The 21,348-nt window shown below is 49.6% G+C and overlaps 1 protein-coding gene across 2 annotated transcripts in view; it reads right to left on the bottom strand.

The window, feature by feature from the left end:
• The window catches only part of Rph3al (rabphilin 3A like (without C2 domains)), a 137,973-nt gene extending 118,669 nt beyond the window's left edge, over positions 1–19,304 (bottom strand). The window contains exon 1 of one of the 2 annotated variants that reach the window (XM_060387283.1): positions 19,202–19,304. The gene's annotated coding sequence lies outside the window, so the exon portion shown is untranslated. Of the gene's footprint in view, positions 1–9,212; positions 9,339–19,201 lie in introns of those variants that run through there. The other variant, XM_060387285.1, reaches the window with a different exon arrangement.
• Positions 19,305–21,348: the final 2,044 nt, after the last annotated feature.

Below are 21,348 nucleotides of genomic sequence, written 5' to 3'. Positions count from 1 at the left end.
CAGTGATTCCAGGTGCAAAGGGACACCCCTGGGGCAAACTGGGGACACCTAATATGAACACGAGCCATCCCCATGGACAGAGAGCACTTCTGATGCCTGCTGTCAGTACCATCCATACCCAGTTTACAGATGAGGAAGGTGGGGTTCATAGAGGGCCACTGAGGATACAGAAATCAGGATGAAAACCCCAGCCAGAGCCCTCCTCCTGTGAGCCCATCGGCTGTGCTCCCACTGGCCCATATCCTCAGACCAGAGGCCTAGCCCCTCTCCGGGTCCAGCCCTTCCCCCACAGAGGCATCTGACTCTTCACTCCTGTCCTAAGGTGGCTCTTGCTGACCTTGCACGTAGGTTAGGATCCCGTTCCTTCTGGCGGCCCCCTGCAAATAGCCTGCAGGGATTTCCACCTACCATGTTTTACAAACATGTCTTTTCTTGACCACACCCGGCAGGTTCTGTTTCCAGCTGAGCCCTCTGCTGCTGTGTAGCCTCTTCTGACTTGTTTCCACATGCCGTCTGTCCCCCAGGCCAAAGCCACCACCCTAAGGGTCTCTGCTCTGCATCTGTTAGTAAAGCTCACATCTGAGAGTGTCACGCGGTGATCCTTCCTAAAGGCCGTGGACTCCAGAGCGCAAGCCTCTGACCTTGCACTGGGCTACCGCCCTGGCCTCGACGCTGGACATCAGGCCTGCACAGCGCAGGATCAGCACCCAGCTGCATCCTCGACGCCTACGGCCTATTCTTTCCACTTGACCTCACTGTGTGTGCTGGGTGAAGACTTTTACGTCCACAATGGCAGTTTCAATTTCATATGGAGCCTTTGTATTCCCAACTATTCCATTTTGCTAAATTATTGTTTCCAGATCTACCAAGCGTGATTTACTTCCCCTGGACACCAGAGCCTGACGATCGAGGCGGGAGTCTAAAGGCAGCCTAGGCTACAAGACACTTCTGTACACAATCGTAAGAGCTGTTTCTCTGGGGGCATCTCTGTCTCAGCCACTTAGAAATCACAGTACTAACCAGACACGGTGGCATATCCCTATAATCCCAGCACTAAGGAGGCTGAGCAGGACTATAAATTCCAGGCCGGCCTGGCTGACAGCAAGATCCTATCTCCCCCAAACAAAAGGCAAACCAGCTATCATTAGTTAAAACAAGGTACTTTACATCCTTTGTCAGCAAACTACCACAATAAACTGCTCAGCCCAAAGCTGTCTTCACACGGTTCCCCAGATGGCTCCCAGCCTACAGAAGTGACTTTGGCTCACCCACCGTGTCCACAACTAGCAGCAGCTTTAGCCAAGCAAGATGTTCACAGCGGAAACCTATTCAGTGGTACCCGAGGGAAGGCTAGGATCAGATGACACTGGCATTGGAACCCCTAAGGCATTAGGAAGTGATCAGACCATGAGGGCAGGACCCTCATGAGGGAGATTAATGATCCTATAAAAGATGCCCCAGCAGCTGGAAGAAACCCAGCTGTAAAATGCTTGCCATGAAGCATGATAACCTGGGTTTGGGTCCCCAGCACCCATGGGGGCCATTGATGGAGCCAATCTGTAATCCCATTTGGGGTTAGTGCAAACACAGGAGGACTTCTGGGGGTTGTTGGCCAGCAAGCCCAGCAAAACCAACAAGTTCCATCTCAAAAAATATGGTATTTACGGAGTTTCTTGGACCAACAATTCAAAAGGCAGTTTCTCATGCCTGGTACTGGCGGTCTTCTTAGATGGTCTTTGGCTCCTAAAGGGAAGATTGTCAGCCCAGATGAGAAAATCTCATTTAAATTATATATGTACATTTATACATAGAATTTCATGTATTATAGTTCTTTCAAAGATGAATTGTTGATGGTATGATTCCTTATACCTTATTTTATTTACATTTATAAAAAAAGGAATGTTCCTTATTCCTTATTGCTGTTGTTGGTTGTCTCTCAGAAATGAATGGTAAGTCCCTATTGCTGAAGACGCCATAGACTTCAGACACAAAAGTTTCAGAGGTACCTGAAAACTAGCTTCACAATACAAGTAGGTGTCGTGCAAGCTTCCAAAGGAGGGAACAACCAAGAGTCCTACCCGGTTATGAGTCATATGAACCACAGCAACCCAAGATAAGTCTTAGGCTGCAGTAGTGGCACACACATCTTGGTGGTAAGCAACAGTTCTATAATTGGATATCAGACCTGCTCAACAGAGAGAAATCATGCCTGGTACTGGAAACCTAGCCAACTATGAAGGGCTAATAAAGACATGGATCTTGAAGAAGAACCTACAATCAACACTTTCCTAAACCAGCATAATCCCTAACAGCATTCTAAGCATTGATCCTAGTGTCCACATATAAGTGTAGTATTCACCCCTTATCAAGGAAACTTCTCTCTACAACAGATGGAAACTATTACAGAAAACCACAACCAATCAAAATGCAGAGTTGTGGAGCCCAGTACCAGTGGCTACATCTACAAAACACTCCCCCGCCTAAGGCTCAGGGAACAGTATGGAGAAGGGGGTAGAGGATCAGGGAATTTGCTGTGAGACTGTGTCTTCTAGAAACATTAGAAACTTTATCCATAAGGAGGTCTCACCAACATGACTGCCTAAACATGAGCTGAACAAGGACAACCCAAAGTGGATGGATGGGGAAAGCTCATGAGACCTCAACCCTCCACAAAGAGCTTCAGGCAACTAAGGAATGCTGAGGGTGAGAGAAACAGTCTTCCAGGAGCATACCTGAAAGAATTAGACTAACTTTGTAACCTATATTTCTTTAATTGCCTTATAACTTATATTTTCAAGTTTTAAGCCCATGTTAATTAAAGCGTCTTAGTGCTTCTCCAGAGAGCCAAGGAATGTAAAAGTTCCTGACATTAGCCATCTGTGAGGGCAGAGATAAGGAAGAGAACAAGCAGAGATCTCTACTAAATGGAGAGAAAATCAGTGGCTGGCGCCTGTGAGATGAGCTTTGTTTGGAAACTGGGCCAAATGGCCCCAATCCTTCTCCTGACCTTTGATCCAAAGCCTGTAACCCCGACTCCTCAGAACAGACACGGGATGAGTTAATCACTCTCCCACCTTTAACTGTGGCTATATCTCATGTGGCAGGAAATTCCAAACTGACTTGAAGATCAGATATTTATTACAGGGCTGCTCAGACCTAAGGGTGCCCAGAACCAACCAATTATTTTAAAAGTTAAATACCTTATCCAATCATGAACTGCCAAGAAGGCAACCCCTAGAATTCCTCCCACCTTGTCTTAAAAACCTAAGGTCTTTGTCTCCCGGTGCCACTCCTTGCTGACCAGCAGGGGTGACCCCATTGTGCAATGGTCAGAATGAACCTCTTGCAATTTTGCATCGATGGATGTTAGTTTCCTGGGTTCTCTTTATACCTTCGTATATTTAGGCTCTTGCTGGGCCTAACACACCACCTGGTTATCCACTATCCAATGGTCAGCCTGGAAAACATACGTAGGAGTAACATCACACAGACTAAGCAGGTTGTATTTGGAAATGCATATACATATACATACACATATATGCATGTAACAACAATTACTGCAAAGAGGAGGCTATGAATTTGAAAGAGAGCAAGTAGGGGTTTATGAGAGGCTGGAGGGAGGAAAGGGAAGGGGAAAATAATGTAATTACATCTATAATCTCAAAAATAAGAGGAAACATTTAAAAAATAAAGAATAAGGTGAAGAGCAACTGATGAAGAGACTTAACGTCAAATTCTAGCTTATATGCACACGTGCACACACACACATAACACACACACAAAAGAAACAAAGCTGGACATAGCACAGTGAGGCCTTGGATTTCATCCTCCACCCCTTCCTCCTGCACTGCAAGCAAGCAAGCAACAGCAAAGCCTAAGATGTCCACTGGAGTCAATGGCCCTCCCCACCTCGCGAACACAGTTTGAAGGCACCGTCTGCGAAGGGAATCTGCCCAGGCAGCTTCAGCTTCCGGAGTGACGAGAAGCACAGGTGTGTGGTACGTGGTTATGGTCACCCACACGGACGAAGGCACAGACTTCCTGAGCATCAGGCCTGGCTTCTGCTTGGCTCTGGTCAAACGTGCAGGGTCCCCACAAGGGGAGAAAAGTCTGTGTGCCTAAGCTGAGGGTCAGGGACTCTGAGAAATGAGGAAGCCCTGAAGCAGAAAGAGAAAGCCTGGAGAAAGGCCACCACAGCTACCAGCTCTGAAAGGGGTCATCAGGGACTGGGAAACGAACCCCAGAACAACATGGCCAGCTGTGTGAGCTGCCACACAGCCCCGGCTGCTTACCATGGGGTCTGGAGATGATTTCACATTCATTTCTGACCTTTCCTTTCCCAGCCTCACCCGTGGTCCCTTCCCCTTGATCAAATACTCTCCCAGACCTTGACATTAACAAGGGCGAGCGCTGTGACAATTCAGAAGCCTGTGGAAATTGGGTCGTTCCCTGTCACTAATCTGTGTGATTTGATGACATGAAAGAAAGAAAGAAAGAAAGAAAGAAAGAAAGAAAGAAAGAAAGAAGCTAGAAGAGAATTCATTTCCTCGTTTACTTTCAGATGAGACGGTGCTTGGAGCTCAGCGAACCTTCTGAACGCACAGTCCCTGCGATGGTGAGGGAGAACCGCTTCGGCTGGCTCTGACCCCTGACCCCAACACCCCCTCACCTAATATGCTGTCCATCAAGGAGAAAGATGGGTGAGCCTAGGTTCCAAAAATGAGGTCTGGAAAATAACACACACTCCTACAAGTCTCCTTCTAAATTAAGTCAGTGTTCTTCATTAGCTTGCCGCAGGGGACTGGGAGAAAATTGTTTTAAAACTCGGAACTGAATTTAAAGTAAGGAAGGAAAAAAAACAAAACAAAACACCAAGACCAGATGTTTAAATCAGTTTGCAGCTAACTTTTGGGAAGGCTGGAGGGAGACTGAGGTCAAACCCAGGGCCTCGAACATACAAGACAGCTCCACCAGGCCATTCCTGGCTGCCTGCAAACGTCTCCAGTTCACTTTTTTTTTTTAAAGACCTTGTTTTACCTGAGTGTCCGAGTTGTGTGTGTACGTGTGTGCAGGTGCCCTCGGAGGAAGGACGGGGGTGATAGCTCTCTGCCATTGAAGTTATGACGGTTGTGACTCACCTGGCCTGGAATCGGGGACAGTCTCACCTAGTAGCCCTGGCTGGCTGAAAACTCACTGTGTGGAGATCCACCCGCCTCTGCCTCTCCAGGCTGGATTTAAGCTGTGCACACCATTCAAAGCCTCCGGTTAACACTTCCCTTCTTTAGATCTGTTATTCTGTGTGTTTCCGTGTTTCTCCTCTGTGTACGTATGTGTAGCACATGTGTACACAGTATCCACAGAGGTCAGAAGACGGTGTCAGGTGGCCTGGGACTGGAATTACAGATAGTTGTGAGCCCCCATGTGCTAGGAATGGAGCCCAGGCCCTCTGCAAGAGTAACACGTGCCCTAACCACTGAACTATCTCTCCAGCCCTTCCAGTTCACTGGCAAGTGATTGCCCAAGAATACAACTGTCTAAAGAGTCAACACAGCTCTCTCTGGATATACTTAATGGTAGAGCACTCGCCTAGCATGTAGAAGGCCCTAGGTTCACTCCCTAACATCAAAACACAAAATAAACAAAAGCCACACAGAGGGACTCAAACAGGATCGAATAAAGACTGGGGGTTGCTGTTAGGCAACTGACTTATAGCTGGCGCTCAGCAATGTGAGAGGCGCATTCCACCGTCTTCCGTTCCACTCCTCCGTCTTCCGTTCCACTCCTCCGTCTTCCATTCCGGTTGAAAACTGGCCACACTGTGTTCAACAGGGAACGTTGGTTGGGAACAACAGAAATCAGACATGGTTGACCGGTACAGAAACAAACTTCCTAGAGAAACGTGTTGTGACTCAACGATCCACGGGAAGAGAGAAGATCCTGATGTTACAACAGGCGCCCTGGAGACTGCTCTGGGCTGACCATTATTTACACAGAGCGGCACCTAGCCTAGGAACCAGCAATTCCACTCCTAGCAGGCAAATCGTGGAAAAGGAAGCCAGGCGTGATGGCACACACTTGCAATCCCAGTATTAAGGAGGATCACCAGTTCAAGGCCAACCTGAGCTACCAAGAAAAACTTCATCTCAGAAATAAGTAAATACATAATGGCTCATCAGCTGCCACTCTAAGAACATAGCTCCAACATCTTTTCCATGCCAACCTCACCAGCTTGGGACTCAGCTCAGGGACAGCCCAGGGACGCACCATCGTGTGGGCTAAGGTCCCTCTGTGACCTGGGAGATGGCCTCATAGGTGACTCACTTTGTAAATGCGCTACTGCGGCTTTCTGAGTGGACTATGCTTCAACTAATAAAGCAAGGCAGGCTGGGAAGATGGTTCAGTGAGCAAAGAGCTGGCTGTGCGGGAATGAGGACATGAGTTCCATCCCCAACAACCAGCCATAATCCTAGAGCCAGAAACAGGCAAAGCCAGATGCCTGCTGGCCGCCCGCGTAGCTCAAGCAGGAAGTTCTAAATTCAGTGAGACCCCATCTCAACAACCAAGGTGGACATCAAAGAAGGAAGGTGTCTGCTATCAACTTCTGGTGCCTGTGCACATACGAACACACACGCACATGCGCACACAAACACAGGCACACGCACAGAGCTGCACCTAGCTTAAGAACAAGCCATTCCACTCCTAACAGGCAAATCATGGAAAAGAAGCCAGGTGTGATGGCATACACTTGCAATCCCAGCATTAAGGAGGATCACGAGTTCAAGGCCAACCTGAGCTTCCTCAGAAATAAAGAAACAAATACATTAAAAGGCCCCTCCACCTGAGCTCACCAGATGGACGGAAATCAAACCAGAACAAACGTATTTGTGCACTATTATTGTATGTGTGGCATCCTGTGAAGGAAGCAGTGTGGTCTCAAACACACAGAAGAACACAGCCGGAAACCAACGCTGGATTTTAGCTGGTCCATTAAGATGGTGTAAGCCACATCCCAGAGAAGACTTTGCAACACAGAACTAGGCGTCAGATCAGTGCTACCCCGGGGAATGCATGAAGATCTCTGAGGAGTCAATAAGAACCTAAAGGGGGTAGGGTCAGGGTGGGGGTAAGTACAGGAAGGTAAACAAGGAAACAAATCACCCATAAACAACGCACCCTCCCTCCCCCATAATGGCAGTGAACTTCCAGTATAAACCATGATGAGAGATCAGTGCTCTCAGGCCAAGCAGCATAAACTAAGTGTGGAGGATGGGAGTACAGGAGGACGTGAGAGGGGCAGGGGGCATTCTGGGAGGAACACGCAGAGCTTCAGACATTGAGGAACAAGAGTATGTGACCCTGCCCTCCCACTCTTGGAGACAACATGCACCTGGAAAGAATGCTGGCCATGGACTAGGAAGTGGTGAACAGCCCAGTGACCACCTGCAAATGGAATGGACGAACAAGGTGGGCATTTTACTGGGAGTCATAAAAAAGAGATTATAGCAACAGGCAGGGCTAGAGTAAGTCCCAGAATGTATACACACACACCGATGCGGCTACTAAGAAAATAGAATACACACGGCTCCACTTACAAAAGCCCAAATGCATGCAAAATCAAACAGTGCATTAAAGCTATAAACCTATGTGGTTAAGCTATAAAGAGCAGTTAATGATTATAATAGCATTCCGGTCAGCATGTCCCCTGGGGACAGGGTGGACAGATCTGTTTAAGGAGAGGTCTAAAATCAATGTAAAGTCAGGCATGTTCACATTTGCCTTATCAGTCTGTTCAAACTGCTCATGTGTGTCCATACACTTTGTGTGTGTGTGTTTGTATCAATTATTTAAAAATTAATAACTTCTATGTGGGTACTGAGGTACCAGCAACTTTAGAGGCTGAGGCAGAAAGATAGCTTGAGTTCTTGAGTTCAAGACCAGCCTAAGTGACATAGTAAAACTGAAAAGAAGAAAAAGAGAAATAAGCACTTTAAAATTTTTTCAATAATATTCAATCACCAAGAAAATGAGGAGACAGGGTATGGTTCAGTAGTAAAGTGAGGCCATACATTCCATCCCCAGCACCACAAGAAAGGGCAGAAGGAAGGGAGAGAGGGAGGGAAGAAGGCAGGGGGAGAGGGAGGAAGGGAGAGAAGGAGGGAGGCAGGGAGAGAGGGAAGGAGGGAGAGAGAGAGGAAGGGAAGAAGATACAGAGAGGGAGGGAGGGAAGAAGGGTTGAATGGCTAGCTGAAAAAGAAGCATTCTATGCCCAGAAGCAATGAAACCTACAAACATGAGGCTGGCAAGATGGCTCAGTAAGCCACCATGCCTGAGTTCCCTCCCTGGGACCCACACTGAAGAAGGGAACCATTTCCACATTCACACATCAAATTAATACATAATTTTAAAATTCTATTAAAAACACAGAACACCTAAGAAGAAATTCACACCACCTCCATTAAAAAACAAACATGAAACTTTCCTGGGTGCTCTAAGAGGAGGTGACAGAAATGAGGACGTCACTAAAGGAAAGACTCTATTCTTGGACTGGAAAGCTCTATCTATTTATTATTTCATAAATGCATTTCCAAATGGGATTTTAATGATACTTGTAGAAAATGCAATGAAATTTTTATAGACTTCATAAAGAATAATGAATAAATAGGCAAGCATGACCAAGGAAATTAGGAACAAGAGTTTGCATGTCCAGGCATTAACATATATAAAGTCATAATAGAATATGTGACAGTAAAGCAAGGCATGGTAGTATGTGCCTATGATCCCAGTACTTAGGAGTAGGGAGACACAGGAGGATACAGAGCTGAGAGCCATCCTGTGCTACATAGTGAGTTCCAGGCCATCCTGGGCTACACAGGGACACTCTGTATCAAAACAAAAACAACAACCAAAAACAAAGTGACAGAAGAAAGAAAGGAACAGACTGAGGGAAAAACAGAAAACGTGGAAACTTGCGTGTCTGTATACTATCCCCAAACTGATGTTCCACATCAGCCAGAAGGAGGAAAGGACTCGTCAGATCTAGTAGCCCTGGTTACTGCACCTGGGGCTGAAAAATGTGGAAGGAAGCTTCAACATCTGCCTTTTATACCCTGAATTTTTAACAGTGTGTCTATACAGGCTATACAGTTGTGTTAACTTGGTAGCTCTAGAATCATGATAAAGACAGGCCTCTGGGCACATCTGTGAAAGATTACCTTGACTGGGCTACTGAGGTGGAAAGATCCTTCTTAGCTGTGGGCAGTATCAGTCTCTAGGCTCGGGTCCTGGTCTGCGTAAGAGAAAGCTCACTGAGCACCAGAATTCACCGTTTCCTGTTTCCTGCCTGCAGAAGCTTCATGACCAGCTGCTTCCCGCTCCTCCAGCCACACCCCTGCTGCCCCCCTTCCTGTGAGCTCAAACCATAAGCCAAACAAGCCTTTCCTTCTTTAATATGCTTCTGTTGGCATTTTGTCGAAGCAGCCTGAAAAGTTACCAGAACGGAAAACCAGCACCAGAAGTTAGGCCGCTGCTCTGATAAGTGTGGTTCTTAAGCCTTTGGAACTGGGTTTGTAGGAATGAGGCAAAGAGTCTGGAACTTGGGGCTACGAAAACCCTCAAATACTGTAAGCAACCTGTGAGTTTGGAAGACAATGTGTGTGGACATGGACAGTGGAGGCCCAGCTAAGTTTTCAGACATAAAATCAAGGAAGCCTCTTACCTCCCATGCTAAAGCAAAATAAATTCAGGCAAGACTGGAGAGGAACACGGAACTGAGTGGGAAGGCTGGATTCTGAAAGGAACCAGGAGAAAATAGCAGAGAATACGTTTCTGACCTTGGGTCAGGGAAGACCTTTCAAACCCAAAAGCTAAGGAGATTTTAAAACTGGGAAGGGGGTAATGGATCTAAGAGTGTGGGCTTCCGTAATAACATTCTGTACGGGTGGGTGGCTTAAACCAGGCGATTGTTTCTCTGGGGGCTGGTTCCCGTGAGGACTCACTTCCTGGATGGTGGATGACCACATTCTCCGTCTTCACGGGGCCTTCCCGTGTGTATGTGAGGGTGTGAGGGAACAGCAGGCATGCAGCTTCCAGCTGCTGTCTCTTCTAATCCCAGCAGAGAGGAGCTCTACCCTCATTTCCCCTCCTCCCTCCTGCTTCCTTTCTCTTTCTGTTACAAAGGGCTGGAACCCACGGCTCAGCGCTTCAGGAACGCTGGGTAAGCGCACGAAGCACCTCCATCCTTCCGGGGGCTTCTTTGAACACACTCACACCTTATTTCAGATGCATGCCTTGGATAGGTTTTTGGCTAGTGTCACCTGAGAAGAAAGACCACCACTGAGGAAATGACCTCCAATAGACCGGCTTGCACCGCGTGCTCTTGATTGATGAAGAATGTGGGAGGGCCCAGCAAACCATGGTGGTGCCACCTCGGCTGGTGGTCCTGGGTGCTTTAGAAAGCAGGCTGAGCAAGCCATATGGAGCAAGCCAGTAAGCAGCACTCCTCCATGGCCTCTGCATCAGCTCCTGCCTCCAGGCTCCTGCCTCGACTTCCCTCAGTGATGGACTGTCACCAGGAAGTGCAGGCCAAGGTTATCCATTCCCTCCCCGTGTTGCTTTCGGTCACAGTGTTTTGTTATAGCCATAGAAATCCTAACTAAGACAGGGTCTCTGAACTCTGGGGAACACAGACATTTCGTGCATAACCACTTAAGTCTTTGTTTAATATATAAATAATAATAAATGAAAAGAGCAAACTAAAAGAAAAATGTCGTTGCATGTCAGCCAACACTCCTATGAATAATATATTAAAATTTGTTGTTGTTGTTGCCCTTTTGTGTTTTTGACACAGTTCTGGCTGTATCTCAGGCCAGCCTGCTCACTGAGAAGCACAGGCTGGAACTGAACTCCCCACTTTCCTTCAGTCTCCACAGTGCTGGGCATGCCACCTGTGTTTTTGCATGGCTGCCTAGAGAGGCCATTGCATGAAGCTGTGAGGCCTGGATTGCCTTGGAGACCCCAAGATGTTGGAGATGCCAGAGTCGTAGGAAATCTGCTAACAGGAAGTGGAACCAGCCCAAGTGTGTTATAGTCAACAAAGCAGAAAGGATTGGACATCAGACATGAAGCTACAGAGTCTGGAACTTGCCCAGCTGGTTTTCAGTTTTGCTTTGGTCCAGTATTTCCTCACTAGGTTCCCTTTCCTCCCTTTTGGAATGGTAATGTATACCCTGTGCTATTGTGTGTTGGAAGTATGTGGTCTGCCTTTTCATTTTGATTTTACAGGGGATTACCGTTAAGAGACTGCATGAGTCTCAGAAGAGACTTTGAACTTTGGACTTGCAAACAAGTTTGAGGCTGTTAGAGACTATGGGGACTTCTGAAGTTGGACTAAATGAATTTTTCGTTATGATATGGCTACAAGCCTGTGGGGGCCAGGGAGTGGAATGTGATGGTTGGAATAGGAATGGCCTCCCCGGACTCCTGTGTTTGAACGCTTGGCCCATAGGGAGTGGCACAGTTAGGAGGTGTGGCCTTGCTGGAGTAGGTGTGGCGGTGTTGAAGGAAATGTGTCACTGGGGGTGGGCTTTGAGGCCTCAGAAGCGCAGACCAGGCCCAGCAGCTCACTCTCTCTTCCTGTTGATCCAGATGTAGAACTCTTGGCTCCTTCTCCAGCCTGTCTGCCTCTGCACTGCCATGCTTCCTGCCATGACTAAACCTCTGAACTGTAAGCCAGCCCCCACTAAATGTTTTCCTTTGTAAGAGTTGCCTTAGTCATGGTGCCTCTTTATAGCAATAGAAACCCTAAGATACCATCATACCCAGCTTTTGTGAAACCTCCATTCTTAAACATGAAATATTGGTGTTCTAGGCCAGCTGCAAATCAGACTTTTGTTTTCTTTGTGCTTTCTGTATTTTCTAAACTTTCCACAGTATACATAAGTTGCTTTGGTTTGGTTCTTTTGAGACAGGGTTTCTCTGTGTAGGCTTGGCTGTCCTGGACTCACTCTGTAGACCAGGCTGGCCTCAAACTCAGAGCTCCGCCTGCCTCTGCCTCCTGAGTGCTGGGAGGTGTGCACCACCATGCCCGGCATGAATTGCTTTTATAACTCAAACAAGTGTGCATCCTTTTCGAAAGGACCATGTCACTCATAGCCAAGCGTCATGTGGAGCTGACGCCTGTAGGGAGGCAGATGAGCAGCTGGTCAGAGCTGGGCTCAGCGGAGTCCAGGATGATGCTGGAAGGCATTACTGAAGGATGCCCACAAGGGTAGTGTGTGACAAGGATCCTGAACCAGTGAGGTTTTCCTATGGGGGACAGGGAAGGCTTATGATAGGGTCGACACAGTGAGTTCTGGGCCTTCCAGGCATACATAGGGAGACCCTGTCTCAAAGACAAAAAACAAAACAAAACAGAATACAGGGCTGGGATCCCAGCTCTGTGGCATAGCACTTGCCTAGCACATGGAGCCCATATGTAATCCCCAGCCCTACCAAAAAAAAAATTAAAATATATTCAGCTCTGTGGTGGTTTGAATGAAAAAGGCCCCTTTAGGCTCATGGGGAGGTGTGTCCTTGTTGGAGGTAATGTGTCACTAAGAGTAGCATTTGAAGTTTCAGAAGCTCAAGCCAGGCCTACTGGCTCACTCCTTCTTCCTGCTGCCTGTGGATTCGGATGTAGAACATCTCCCCAGCACCATGTCTGCCTGCATGCTGCCATGCTCCCATCCATGACAATAGACTAAGCCTCTGAACTAAAGGCAGCCCCAGTTAAATGTGTTTCTTTATAAGAGCTGCCATGGTCGTGGTGTCTCTTCACAGCAATGAAAACCCTAGGTAAGGCATGCTCTAAAAATGGAGGAACTCTGTAATACAGATACCTCAAAGACAGCAGTAGCATGCTGGCCTGGCGTGTCCAAAGTGCTTGGTTTGACTTCTAATCACACACACACACACACACACACACACACAAAACCTCAATAAAATTACATTATTTTAATTAAAAATACAGGGATGGGCAGCATGGGGCTGGACACAGCTTGGACACAGCTGAGTTGTTTGCCTACATCCATGAAGCCGTGCTTTCGCTCTCTAGTACCAAATAAACCCAGCAGAGTGGTGCACTTGCATAATCTACAATTCCAGTATGTGGGATGGAGGAAGGCTGAGTAGAAGATTAAGGTGATCCTCTGCTACATGGAAATTTTGAGGCCAGTCTCAAAAATGAGACCTGCCTCAAAGATAGAAAGAAAGCAAAGAAAGAAAGAAAGAAAGAAAGAAAGAAAGAAAGAAAGAAAGAAAGAAAGAAGGAAAGAAAGAAGAAAGATCAGGTCTCAGCACCCATTTGTGGCTCACAAGCACCCGTAACTCCAGTCCTAAGCTCCCAAGGCCCTTTTCTGGCCTCCTAGGGCTCCTGAACATATGTGTTGCACATAAAGTCCTGCAGGCTCAGACACACACGTCATTTTTTCATTCTTCTCCATATATAGATATGTGCACACATATATGTCTTGCCTACATGTTCATCTGAATCACGTGTGTACTGCCTGCAGATGATAGTTGTTATACTAGATCTTATTTTCTTTCACATGTATAATATCTATTTATATGCCTGTATGCATGTTTATTATGTACACATATATCAGTGTCAGGCAGCACAAGTGTGCTAGAGATGAAACCCAGGACCTTGACTATGCTAGGCAAGTGCTTTACAGTCAAGGTACACACCATTTCCGTGTTTACTATTTATTTTTGTTTTCCACGTATGAGTGTTTTGTCTGCATGTACGTGTGCCTGGTATCCACGGGAGCCTGAAGAGGGCGTCAGATCCTCTGAAATTGGAGCTTCATATGGTTACAGATGACGAGCTGCCATGTGGACCCTGGGATCTGTACCTGGGTCCTCTGCAAGAGCCCCACGTGTTCTTCCCTGCTCAACCATCTCTCCAGCCCCGATATGCACATTTCTAGAAAAAGCGCCACGTTACGTTGATCACCAGTCCACTCCCTTCCCCCGACAAGCCCAAGGCATTCCCGGGCATGTGCTGGGAACACCTACGTCCTCCCAGGCTGCTCACTACCACTGTTCGGAGGGGCGCAGTCAAGCTTACGTGGTTATTGCTTCCAGTAAACTATACGCTTTTCCAAAATGCAGCTCAGTCCCCTTTTCTGAAGGTGCTGGGGACTGAACCCAGGGCCTTGGCATGCCTCAGAGACGTATGGCTGTGATGGAAACACTTAGGAGCCCCAGGCTGCAGGATTGTGCTTTCCAGGCCAAAATCGGCTACATAAGCAAAACCCTGCTTCAAAAACCCAACCAGCATTGGCAAGATGGCTTACTGGGTAAAGGCACTAACCACCAGCCCTGGCAGTCAGTGACTTGGCACCAGCAGGAGGGAAACTCTCAAAGAGCCTAGCATCAGCTCAATTGCTCAGTCACACCCAAAGACGAGAACACACCAGCATTTGGGTGAGGCATAAACACTGCTGACGGGACAGGGCGCCAACGATAGCTCTCTTCCTGGGCAGGCAAAGCCACCAGCAGCTTCACAGCTGTGCCACGGTGGTCGTGGGGACGTGTGACTGCCCGTCCAGGGTCTGGGAATGCTTTTACATAAGGCGTCTACACGGTACCTGCAGTCTTACATAAGGCACTCGGGTATTTTTAGCAGCATGGAAATGCCGTGCGAACAGAGGGGCGCTCTCGAAGCACTGCAGGCTGGTGCGGGCCTTGCAATGCTCTTTCGCTGGTGGCTCGCTCTGAGGACTGAGGTCTGGGCTGGGGCTCCTGTAAGACCCAGGAAGACCCGATCCTGGTAACTAGGCGGGGTGCACACATGTACCCTCACCCGTTCACCCCTGGCCCATCCTGGGAGCAGGATGGGGACAGTGCCCAAGGCAAGGAGTTAAGTAAGCTCCTCACAGAGAGTCAGGGCTGTGCAGGAGCCACAAGCAGAGACAACCCTGGCTCTCCCCTCACCCCCAAGCAACTCCTTCCAGCACACGGAAGTCCACCCTCACACTGTCACAAGCCAAGTTCTAGGTCAAGTCCGTGAGGCGAAGGTGTGGGCCTTCTGTGGAAGCTTGTTCACACTAGGGTAGGCCTCACTGCAGCCCCTTTTCTGTTTTAGTACATTTTATTGACATATACCAGACACAGGGAAGGACACACCAAAACTGGCAAGTGGATTCTGGGCTTAGAGCGCAGCTCAGTTGTTGAGTCTTTACTTATTGGCATAAGGTCCTCGGTGTCATAGGGGTGGAGGGTTGATAAATTCTGACAGCATGAACAGAACATGTGACCAATCAGATTTAAAAAAAAAAAAAAAAAGCCAGGTGAAGCTGAGGCAGGGGGATCACTTGAACCCATCCCGGGCAGCGCAGAGCAGGCCCTGCAGCTTCCGCCTCTGGGGTAGCACTATACCAACTTGTAGCCGCCTCAGATTTCCACCTGTGTGACTCACGCACAGCTCGGAGTGTGGCTGCTGACCCGCTACGGAGCTCTAGTGTCTACATTCGCCCCAGTTTCTAAGGACTCCAGTCCCTTCTGGTTTGATTGGTTAGTTAACAGTGCCAGTCTAAAACCTCTGGTAACGTTCCCTTTCACTGTAGCTTCTTGTCCACTGTGTTGAAAACTAATGCTCTACACCCGGAATCTTAGAAAAGCCAGCCTGTTCCACCCCCCCTTCATCCTTAAATCACAGTCCTCCATTGTCCACACAGCAGCACACAGGATTTTAGCCACAGAGGACAGACTTTCCAGGACTAAAGCCCACTTCCATCATGTACTTGCTGTGTGCTATCTGACAAACATCTAACTTCTCTGGAGCATAAGTTTCTTACACATAAAATGTAACACTTCTAAGTTCTCTCGGTAGAGAATGAAATGAGGAAACCGCAGAATCAATTAAAACCGCAGAATCAATTAAGAAAACTGTATCTGGGAGCACTTGGTCTTTCTTTTTTCCTTTTTCTCTTTCTTTTTTTGATTTGTTTGTTTTCTAAGGTTTTTTTTTTAAAGACGTGTTTATTTTTATGCGCACTGATGTTTTGCCTGTATCCATGTGTGCGTGTGGATGCCACAGCCTGGAGCTAGAGTTTTACAGACAGTTGTGAGCTGCCATATGGGTGCTGGGAACTGAACTGGTGACCTCTGGAAGAGCAGCCAGTGATATGAACCACTGAGCCATCTCTCCAGCCCACACTTGGTCTATGTTAATGCCTTGTGATCACTGCCCAGAGCATCCTTGTCTCCCTCACACCTCCGAGATGCCCTGTTCTTGGTGGTGTCTGTAGACAAGGCCTGTAGACAGCGGCTGAGGAAAGCTGGCTTGCTCACCCCTGGAATGCCTGCTGTATCTCCTTCCTGACAAGCATCCAAGACAGCAGCACAGCTTTTACCTGTGGAGCCCTGGGCATCCCTCACAAATGTGACCTAAGCCAGGGTCATCCCCCTGAGGTGATGGTGTGCCCACTGCCTGTCGACAACCTGCTGGGACACCAACAAGTACCACAAGTCACTGGTTTGAAGAAACAAAAGAATTTAGTATCTACACAAAAGGAGAGTGAAGGGGGAATATTTAATTTCTTCAGGCAGCAAACACAGAAAAGGCCCCTCCAAGCACACAGTGCAGAGACCTAGGAGTGGGAGACTTGGGCCTCACACTACTGGTTGCTATGGTAACGGGATTTCACAGCAGGAGCTCATTTTCATATGACAGTGGCCTGCAGCAGAAGGAAAGGGAGCCTTCCAAAGAAACTTAGTTGAAGGTTCAAAAGGCAACTGAAAGCGTCCTTAGGGGGTGGGCACTTAGGGAACTCAGGAAGGGCAGGCTGAGGACCCCACCCCACCGCTCCACCCTGGCATCGCTCTCTACTCCACAACTCTAAAGCCAGATGGGAAAACAGCGTGTTTCCAGGGCCTCCCTGACTGATGGCAGCCTCTGGAGTCAGGGACCCCATTACCCATCTGCCTGTTATCAGGTCTTTTCCCAGGGTCCAGGAGAGTCCCGAGCTGCCCGTATGCCCTGAACACCAGGCCCAGATACTGAAGGGATGCTGGAGTCGTGGACCACACACACCTCGGAACCACCAGCAAACCTTGTGTCTAAAGACAGCTTTGAGCCTGCTGGCTGAATTCCACCTCAGCCCTGCCCACCACAAACTGTGTGATTCAGAGAGGTCCCTGCCCCCTCTGATTTTGCATCCTGACGGGCAGAATGGAGACAATAGTCTTGATATCTACCTCCGTGGGCGCTTCAAGAACACAAAACCAGTGACGGCCTGGACCCCTTCATACACTGCCCAACTCAGGACACAGAATGAGCACAGATAAGGCGGTCAAGACGCTGACAGCCTAGAATGCTCGGGATTAAACTGCATGGAACACCCTGTAACCAAGCCCTCCCTGAGCCTAGTGGAGCAGAAGGCCCGGAATCTGAAAGAATAAGCAGCTCTCAGAGGGAGATTTAGTTTGTAGTGGGCTCCAAGCATGGCATAGAGAGTTCTCAGAAATTTAGGGGAAGCTGAACCTACAGGGTGAGCTGTGCTGAGGATCCAGAGACAGAACAGAGAGGCTGCCCTCCGGGAACGGCCATGGCAGGAGCGGATAAGGATATAGCCAGGAAGGGGGTCCTGGACCAGTGGGAGTAGAGGCAGGGGGATCAAGCTTTCTCAGGCAACAGCACCTGAATCAAGGAGTACAGGGAGGGACAAGAATGCCCGTGTAGGGAATTGAGAAGATTCAGGATTGGAAAGCAGTGTGAATGAAGCCCAAGACTGAAAGCCTGGGACCCCGAAAGATGGGCCCCGAAAGGCCTGCAGAAATCCAGAAACTTTCTTAGAAAGAAAAAGCATTTCTTAGGGGTCAGTGACAGGGTCAGGGGCCACCCTGGTGACATGCCAGATAGAAGGCTTGCTGCACGGGCTGGCAGGGCACTTGTGGAGAAAATGTGACAGTAAGAGCAAAGCTTACAGCTCACCTCACGGTTCTGCTTGTTTCAGATGGAAGCCAAGAGGCTCTCAGAGGCAGTGATGGAGGGCGCAATCTGTTCGGGTGGGGGCGGGACCGAGCCTGATCTACAAGGCAGACTTCTCCAAGAGGCTTTCGCCTCGCTTTGGGGCCTCAGGGACGCCCCTTTCCCTCCCCTGCCTTCTGCTGCCGCCGGGATCAAAGCTTCCCCACTTCACAAACCGACTGACGGCGACTTTTCCCCTGCATCCACCGGCTCAAATCTCACTTGAGACAGGATTTCCACCTTCAGCAACCCACTCTACTCAGGGCGCCCGCTAAGGTGTGTCAGACACTGGAGTAGGGAATCAATCGGGTGGCTCCGTCCTGCTCCACCTCGTGGTGCACAGACGGCCCGAGGCTCCTGGGAGCGGGCAGGGGTCGCCATCCGGAGCGCTCAACGGCGCCCCCCAAAGCTGCCTGACCGCGGGGAGGGGGCTTCCGAGGCAGAACCGGCTCGCAAGGAGAAGAGCCTCCAGCCGCCCAGAGCTCCACGTGCTTTCGGATTCCCACCCATGAACGCGGCAGCCGGCTCGAGTGGAGCGTCCTGGGCCCAGGATACGCCCCCCCCCCCCCCGCCAACGCCAGTCACTGAAAACCCTGTATCCCGCCCACCCCACCCCACCGCGACCCGCCGGGGCGCCGGGGACCGCGGGGCCGGCCACCGCCGCAGGCCCCGCCCGCCGCACGTGCGCGCTCGCTGGGCTCCGCACTTGTTGACTCGCTCGCGGGCGCGCTCGCCCCAGCGCCGCCTGCCGCCCGCGCCGCCCGCGCGCCCTTCCCCCACCGGCCGCCCCGGCCCTGCGCCTCCGGGCGCCGGGAACCGACCCGGGGCCGCGCGAGGTGCACCCTGCGCCCCAGGCTGCGGGCCGAACCCTGGGAGTGAGAGCGCGGCGGCGGAGCGGACCGCGGCGCTGTCCCGGGACAGCTCGCGTGCAGCCCGGAGTCTCGGGCCGCGGAGAGAGAGGGCGGGCAAGCTCGGGAGGGAAGCTCGGAGGCAGGCCCTGCCCGCGCCCCAGCCGTGCTCAGGGACCTTCCCACCCCGGGTTCCAACATCTCCAGGATCTGCGCTCTAGCTCCCGGGCCACCTCGGGCACGCGCTCTGGTCCCCACCTTGGAGCCAAACACACACAGCCGGGCCCCGGGAGACTGGGCCCCGAGGGGGGAGGGGCGGCGACCCCACTTGAGCCACACTTACCTGGGGTTTCGCCCCTGGCCGGGCGCGCTCCCTGGCTGCCCTCTGGCGGCCACCTCAAGTACCCGGCGGGCGCCCCGCCCCGGTCCGCCCCTCTCTGACCTGGGACCTGTTCCTGCCAGCTGAAGAGCCCTGGCCTGAGGCCATCCGATAGGCTCCATCCCTTTCAGACGGCCCTTTTTTGTCCCAGATAACGAACAGCTAGGTCTTTAAGGAGCTTCAAACCTCTTCTAGCAACCCCCAGAGGCAAAAGATAGGGTTTCTGGAAACTGCAGCGGTGCCTAACTCTAGCTGGAGCTCAATGTGTGTTTGTGGAATGAATGACTCCGGGAGGCACAGATGGAGGCGATGTGCTACCTACAGTCTGCAAAGCAAGCAGCCGCTCAGAGCCTAAGCTCTTGTCCGCTTTGTCTTGGCTCCCCCAGTTCAAAAGGAACCAAACTGTATTCATTTCTAGTCGCTGTGAGCCTGAATGGTGCCTATGCATCCAAGCGGGGTGGAGCCATTGCTCCAGCCCCCAAAACTAAACCTTTATATGAAAAAAAAAAAAAAAAAATTCCTGAGATGGCCTTGGAATCAGTAGCTAAGTAAAAAGCCTGGGGCTCCGGGTTGCCGAATTAACTCGGCAGCCCCGATTAGTCCCCAGGTCATATCGACTTTATCTGGGTTCTAGATCTTCCCTATGGGAAATGTGATCTTGTGTGAATCTGTGAGACCTTCCGGGAAACTTCCTGTAGCACAGAAGTGTGGTATAGCTGCCAGAGCCACTAGCAGGGAGGCTATTGGACATACTACTTCATTTAATTTGACTTAATGCACATTGTCACTTTGTCTCAGGCAGTGACATGTGAGCTTGTCTTTCCGTGCAGACGGGAGAGAAGAATGAGAATTAGATGCCCGGGAAGCTCCTGCCCCGAGGCTGGCTGGCTGGAAGGGACAGTAGTGGGAGTTAATACTATCATCTCCACCATGGTCACTTCCCCAGCCCCCAGGTCTCAGGGAAGCTGTCCTGCCTACCCACGAGCTCCCTTCCAGGAGTCACAGGGCAGCATGCACAGCCTGCTACAGCACTCAGTCTCTGAGGCGAACCAGCCTTTCTTTGGAAGATGGGCCATGAGAAACTGGTTGACATCGGATTGTGCAGTGCCTTGCTTTATAGTCAGAGCTTCAGCCTGCAGTGAGCTTCCTCCTCCAACCCACAAAGCTTCCAGTGAGCACCGTGATACCTCAGCCATATGCTTGGGTTGGACTGAGGACGCTTGCCAGTTTCATTAGGATTTAATTCTTAAGTGTCCCACACAGGGGCCCCAGAAGTAACATAACCATGTAAAGGAATTTTAATCCAGCAACATGGCTGTTCTCAAAAGGGATCACATCCAAAGACCTAGGTCTGGTCAATCAGGCTAGAATACAGACATGCCCTCAGTACTTTTAATCCCCTGGCTGGATTTAGGGCACACTTTTAATCTCAATGACATCTAATTGAGGGGCAGAAAAACAAAGAATCAGAGAAAGAACTGACAGAATGAGTCAGAGATAGGGTATACCCAACTCTCACGAGAACAGACAGGAAAGAGAAGCTATGTAGGAGCAGCAGGGAGAGAGAGCGAGTTTGTGGTAACAAGAGAGTAGAAATCAGGAGTATAGTACAGTTCCGTGCTGCTCAGTCCAGTTTGTGCAGTTCAGAGGCAGTTTTTCCAAGCAGGGCAATTCAGTGAGAAGTGAAGAGAAGCCAGTTTGAATCAGTCAGCTTGGAGAGGAGTTGTCAACTCAGAACAGCTGAGTCGAACCCAGTCAGCCAGAGTTCAGAAAGAACCAGAAAGGGTGAGCTTATTCAGCAGTAAGTCTCAAAAGCTAAAAACATTCTAGGTCTAGGTTAGCAGACCTAAGGCTAGAAGCTGAAGCCTTCAAGGTCTGGCCTTGCAGAAGATTAGATTGAACAAAGGCTAAAAGCTTCCAGGCCTAGGCCTAGGGATAGTTAGATGGAAATGTTCTAGGTTCAGTCCAAGCCATGTATTTGTACAGCTCTCATCTCATTCCCTCATCTGAAGAAATACAAACAACATTTACACAATCAACTGTCCTTGCTTGGATATTACCTGGGAGCCTCTTTATATGAAAGGAGACATGGGGTGGGGTGTGTGAGTGAG

Source organism: Meriones unguiculatus, chromosome 7 (genome assembly GCF_030254825.1).
Source record: "Meriones unguiculatus strain TT.TT164.6M chromosome 7, Bangor_MerUng_6.1, whole genome shotgun sequence".
NCBI classification, from domain to species: Eukaryota; Metazoa; Chordata; class Mammalia; order Rodentia; family Muridae; genus Meriones; species Meriones unguiculatus.
Note: the sequence above shows the minus strand (reverse complement) of the source record. Positions and strands in the feature narration are given on the sequence as shown.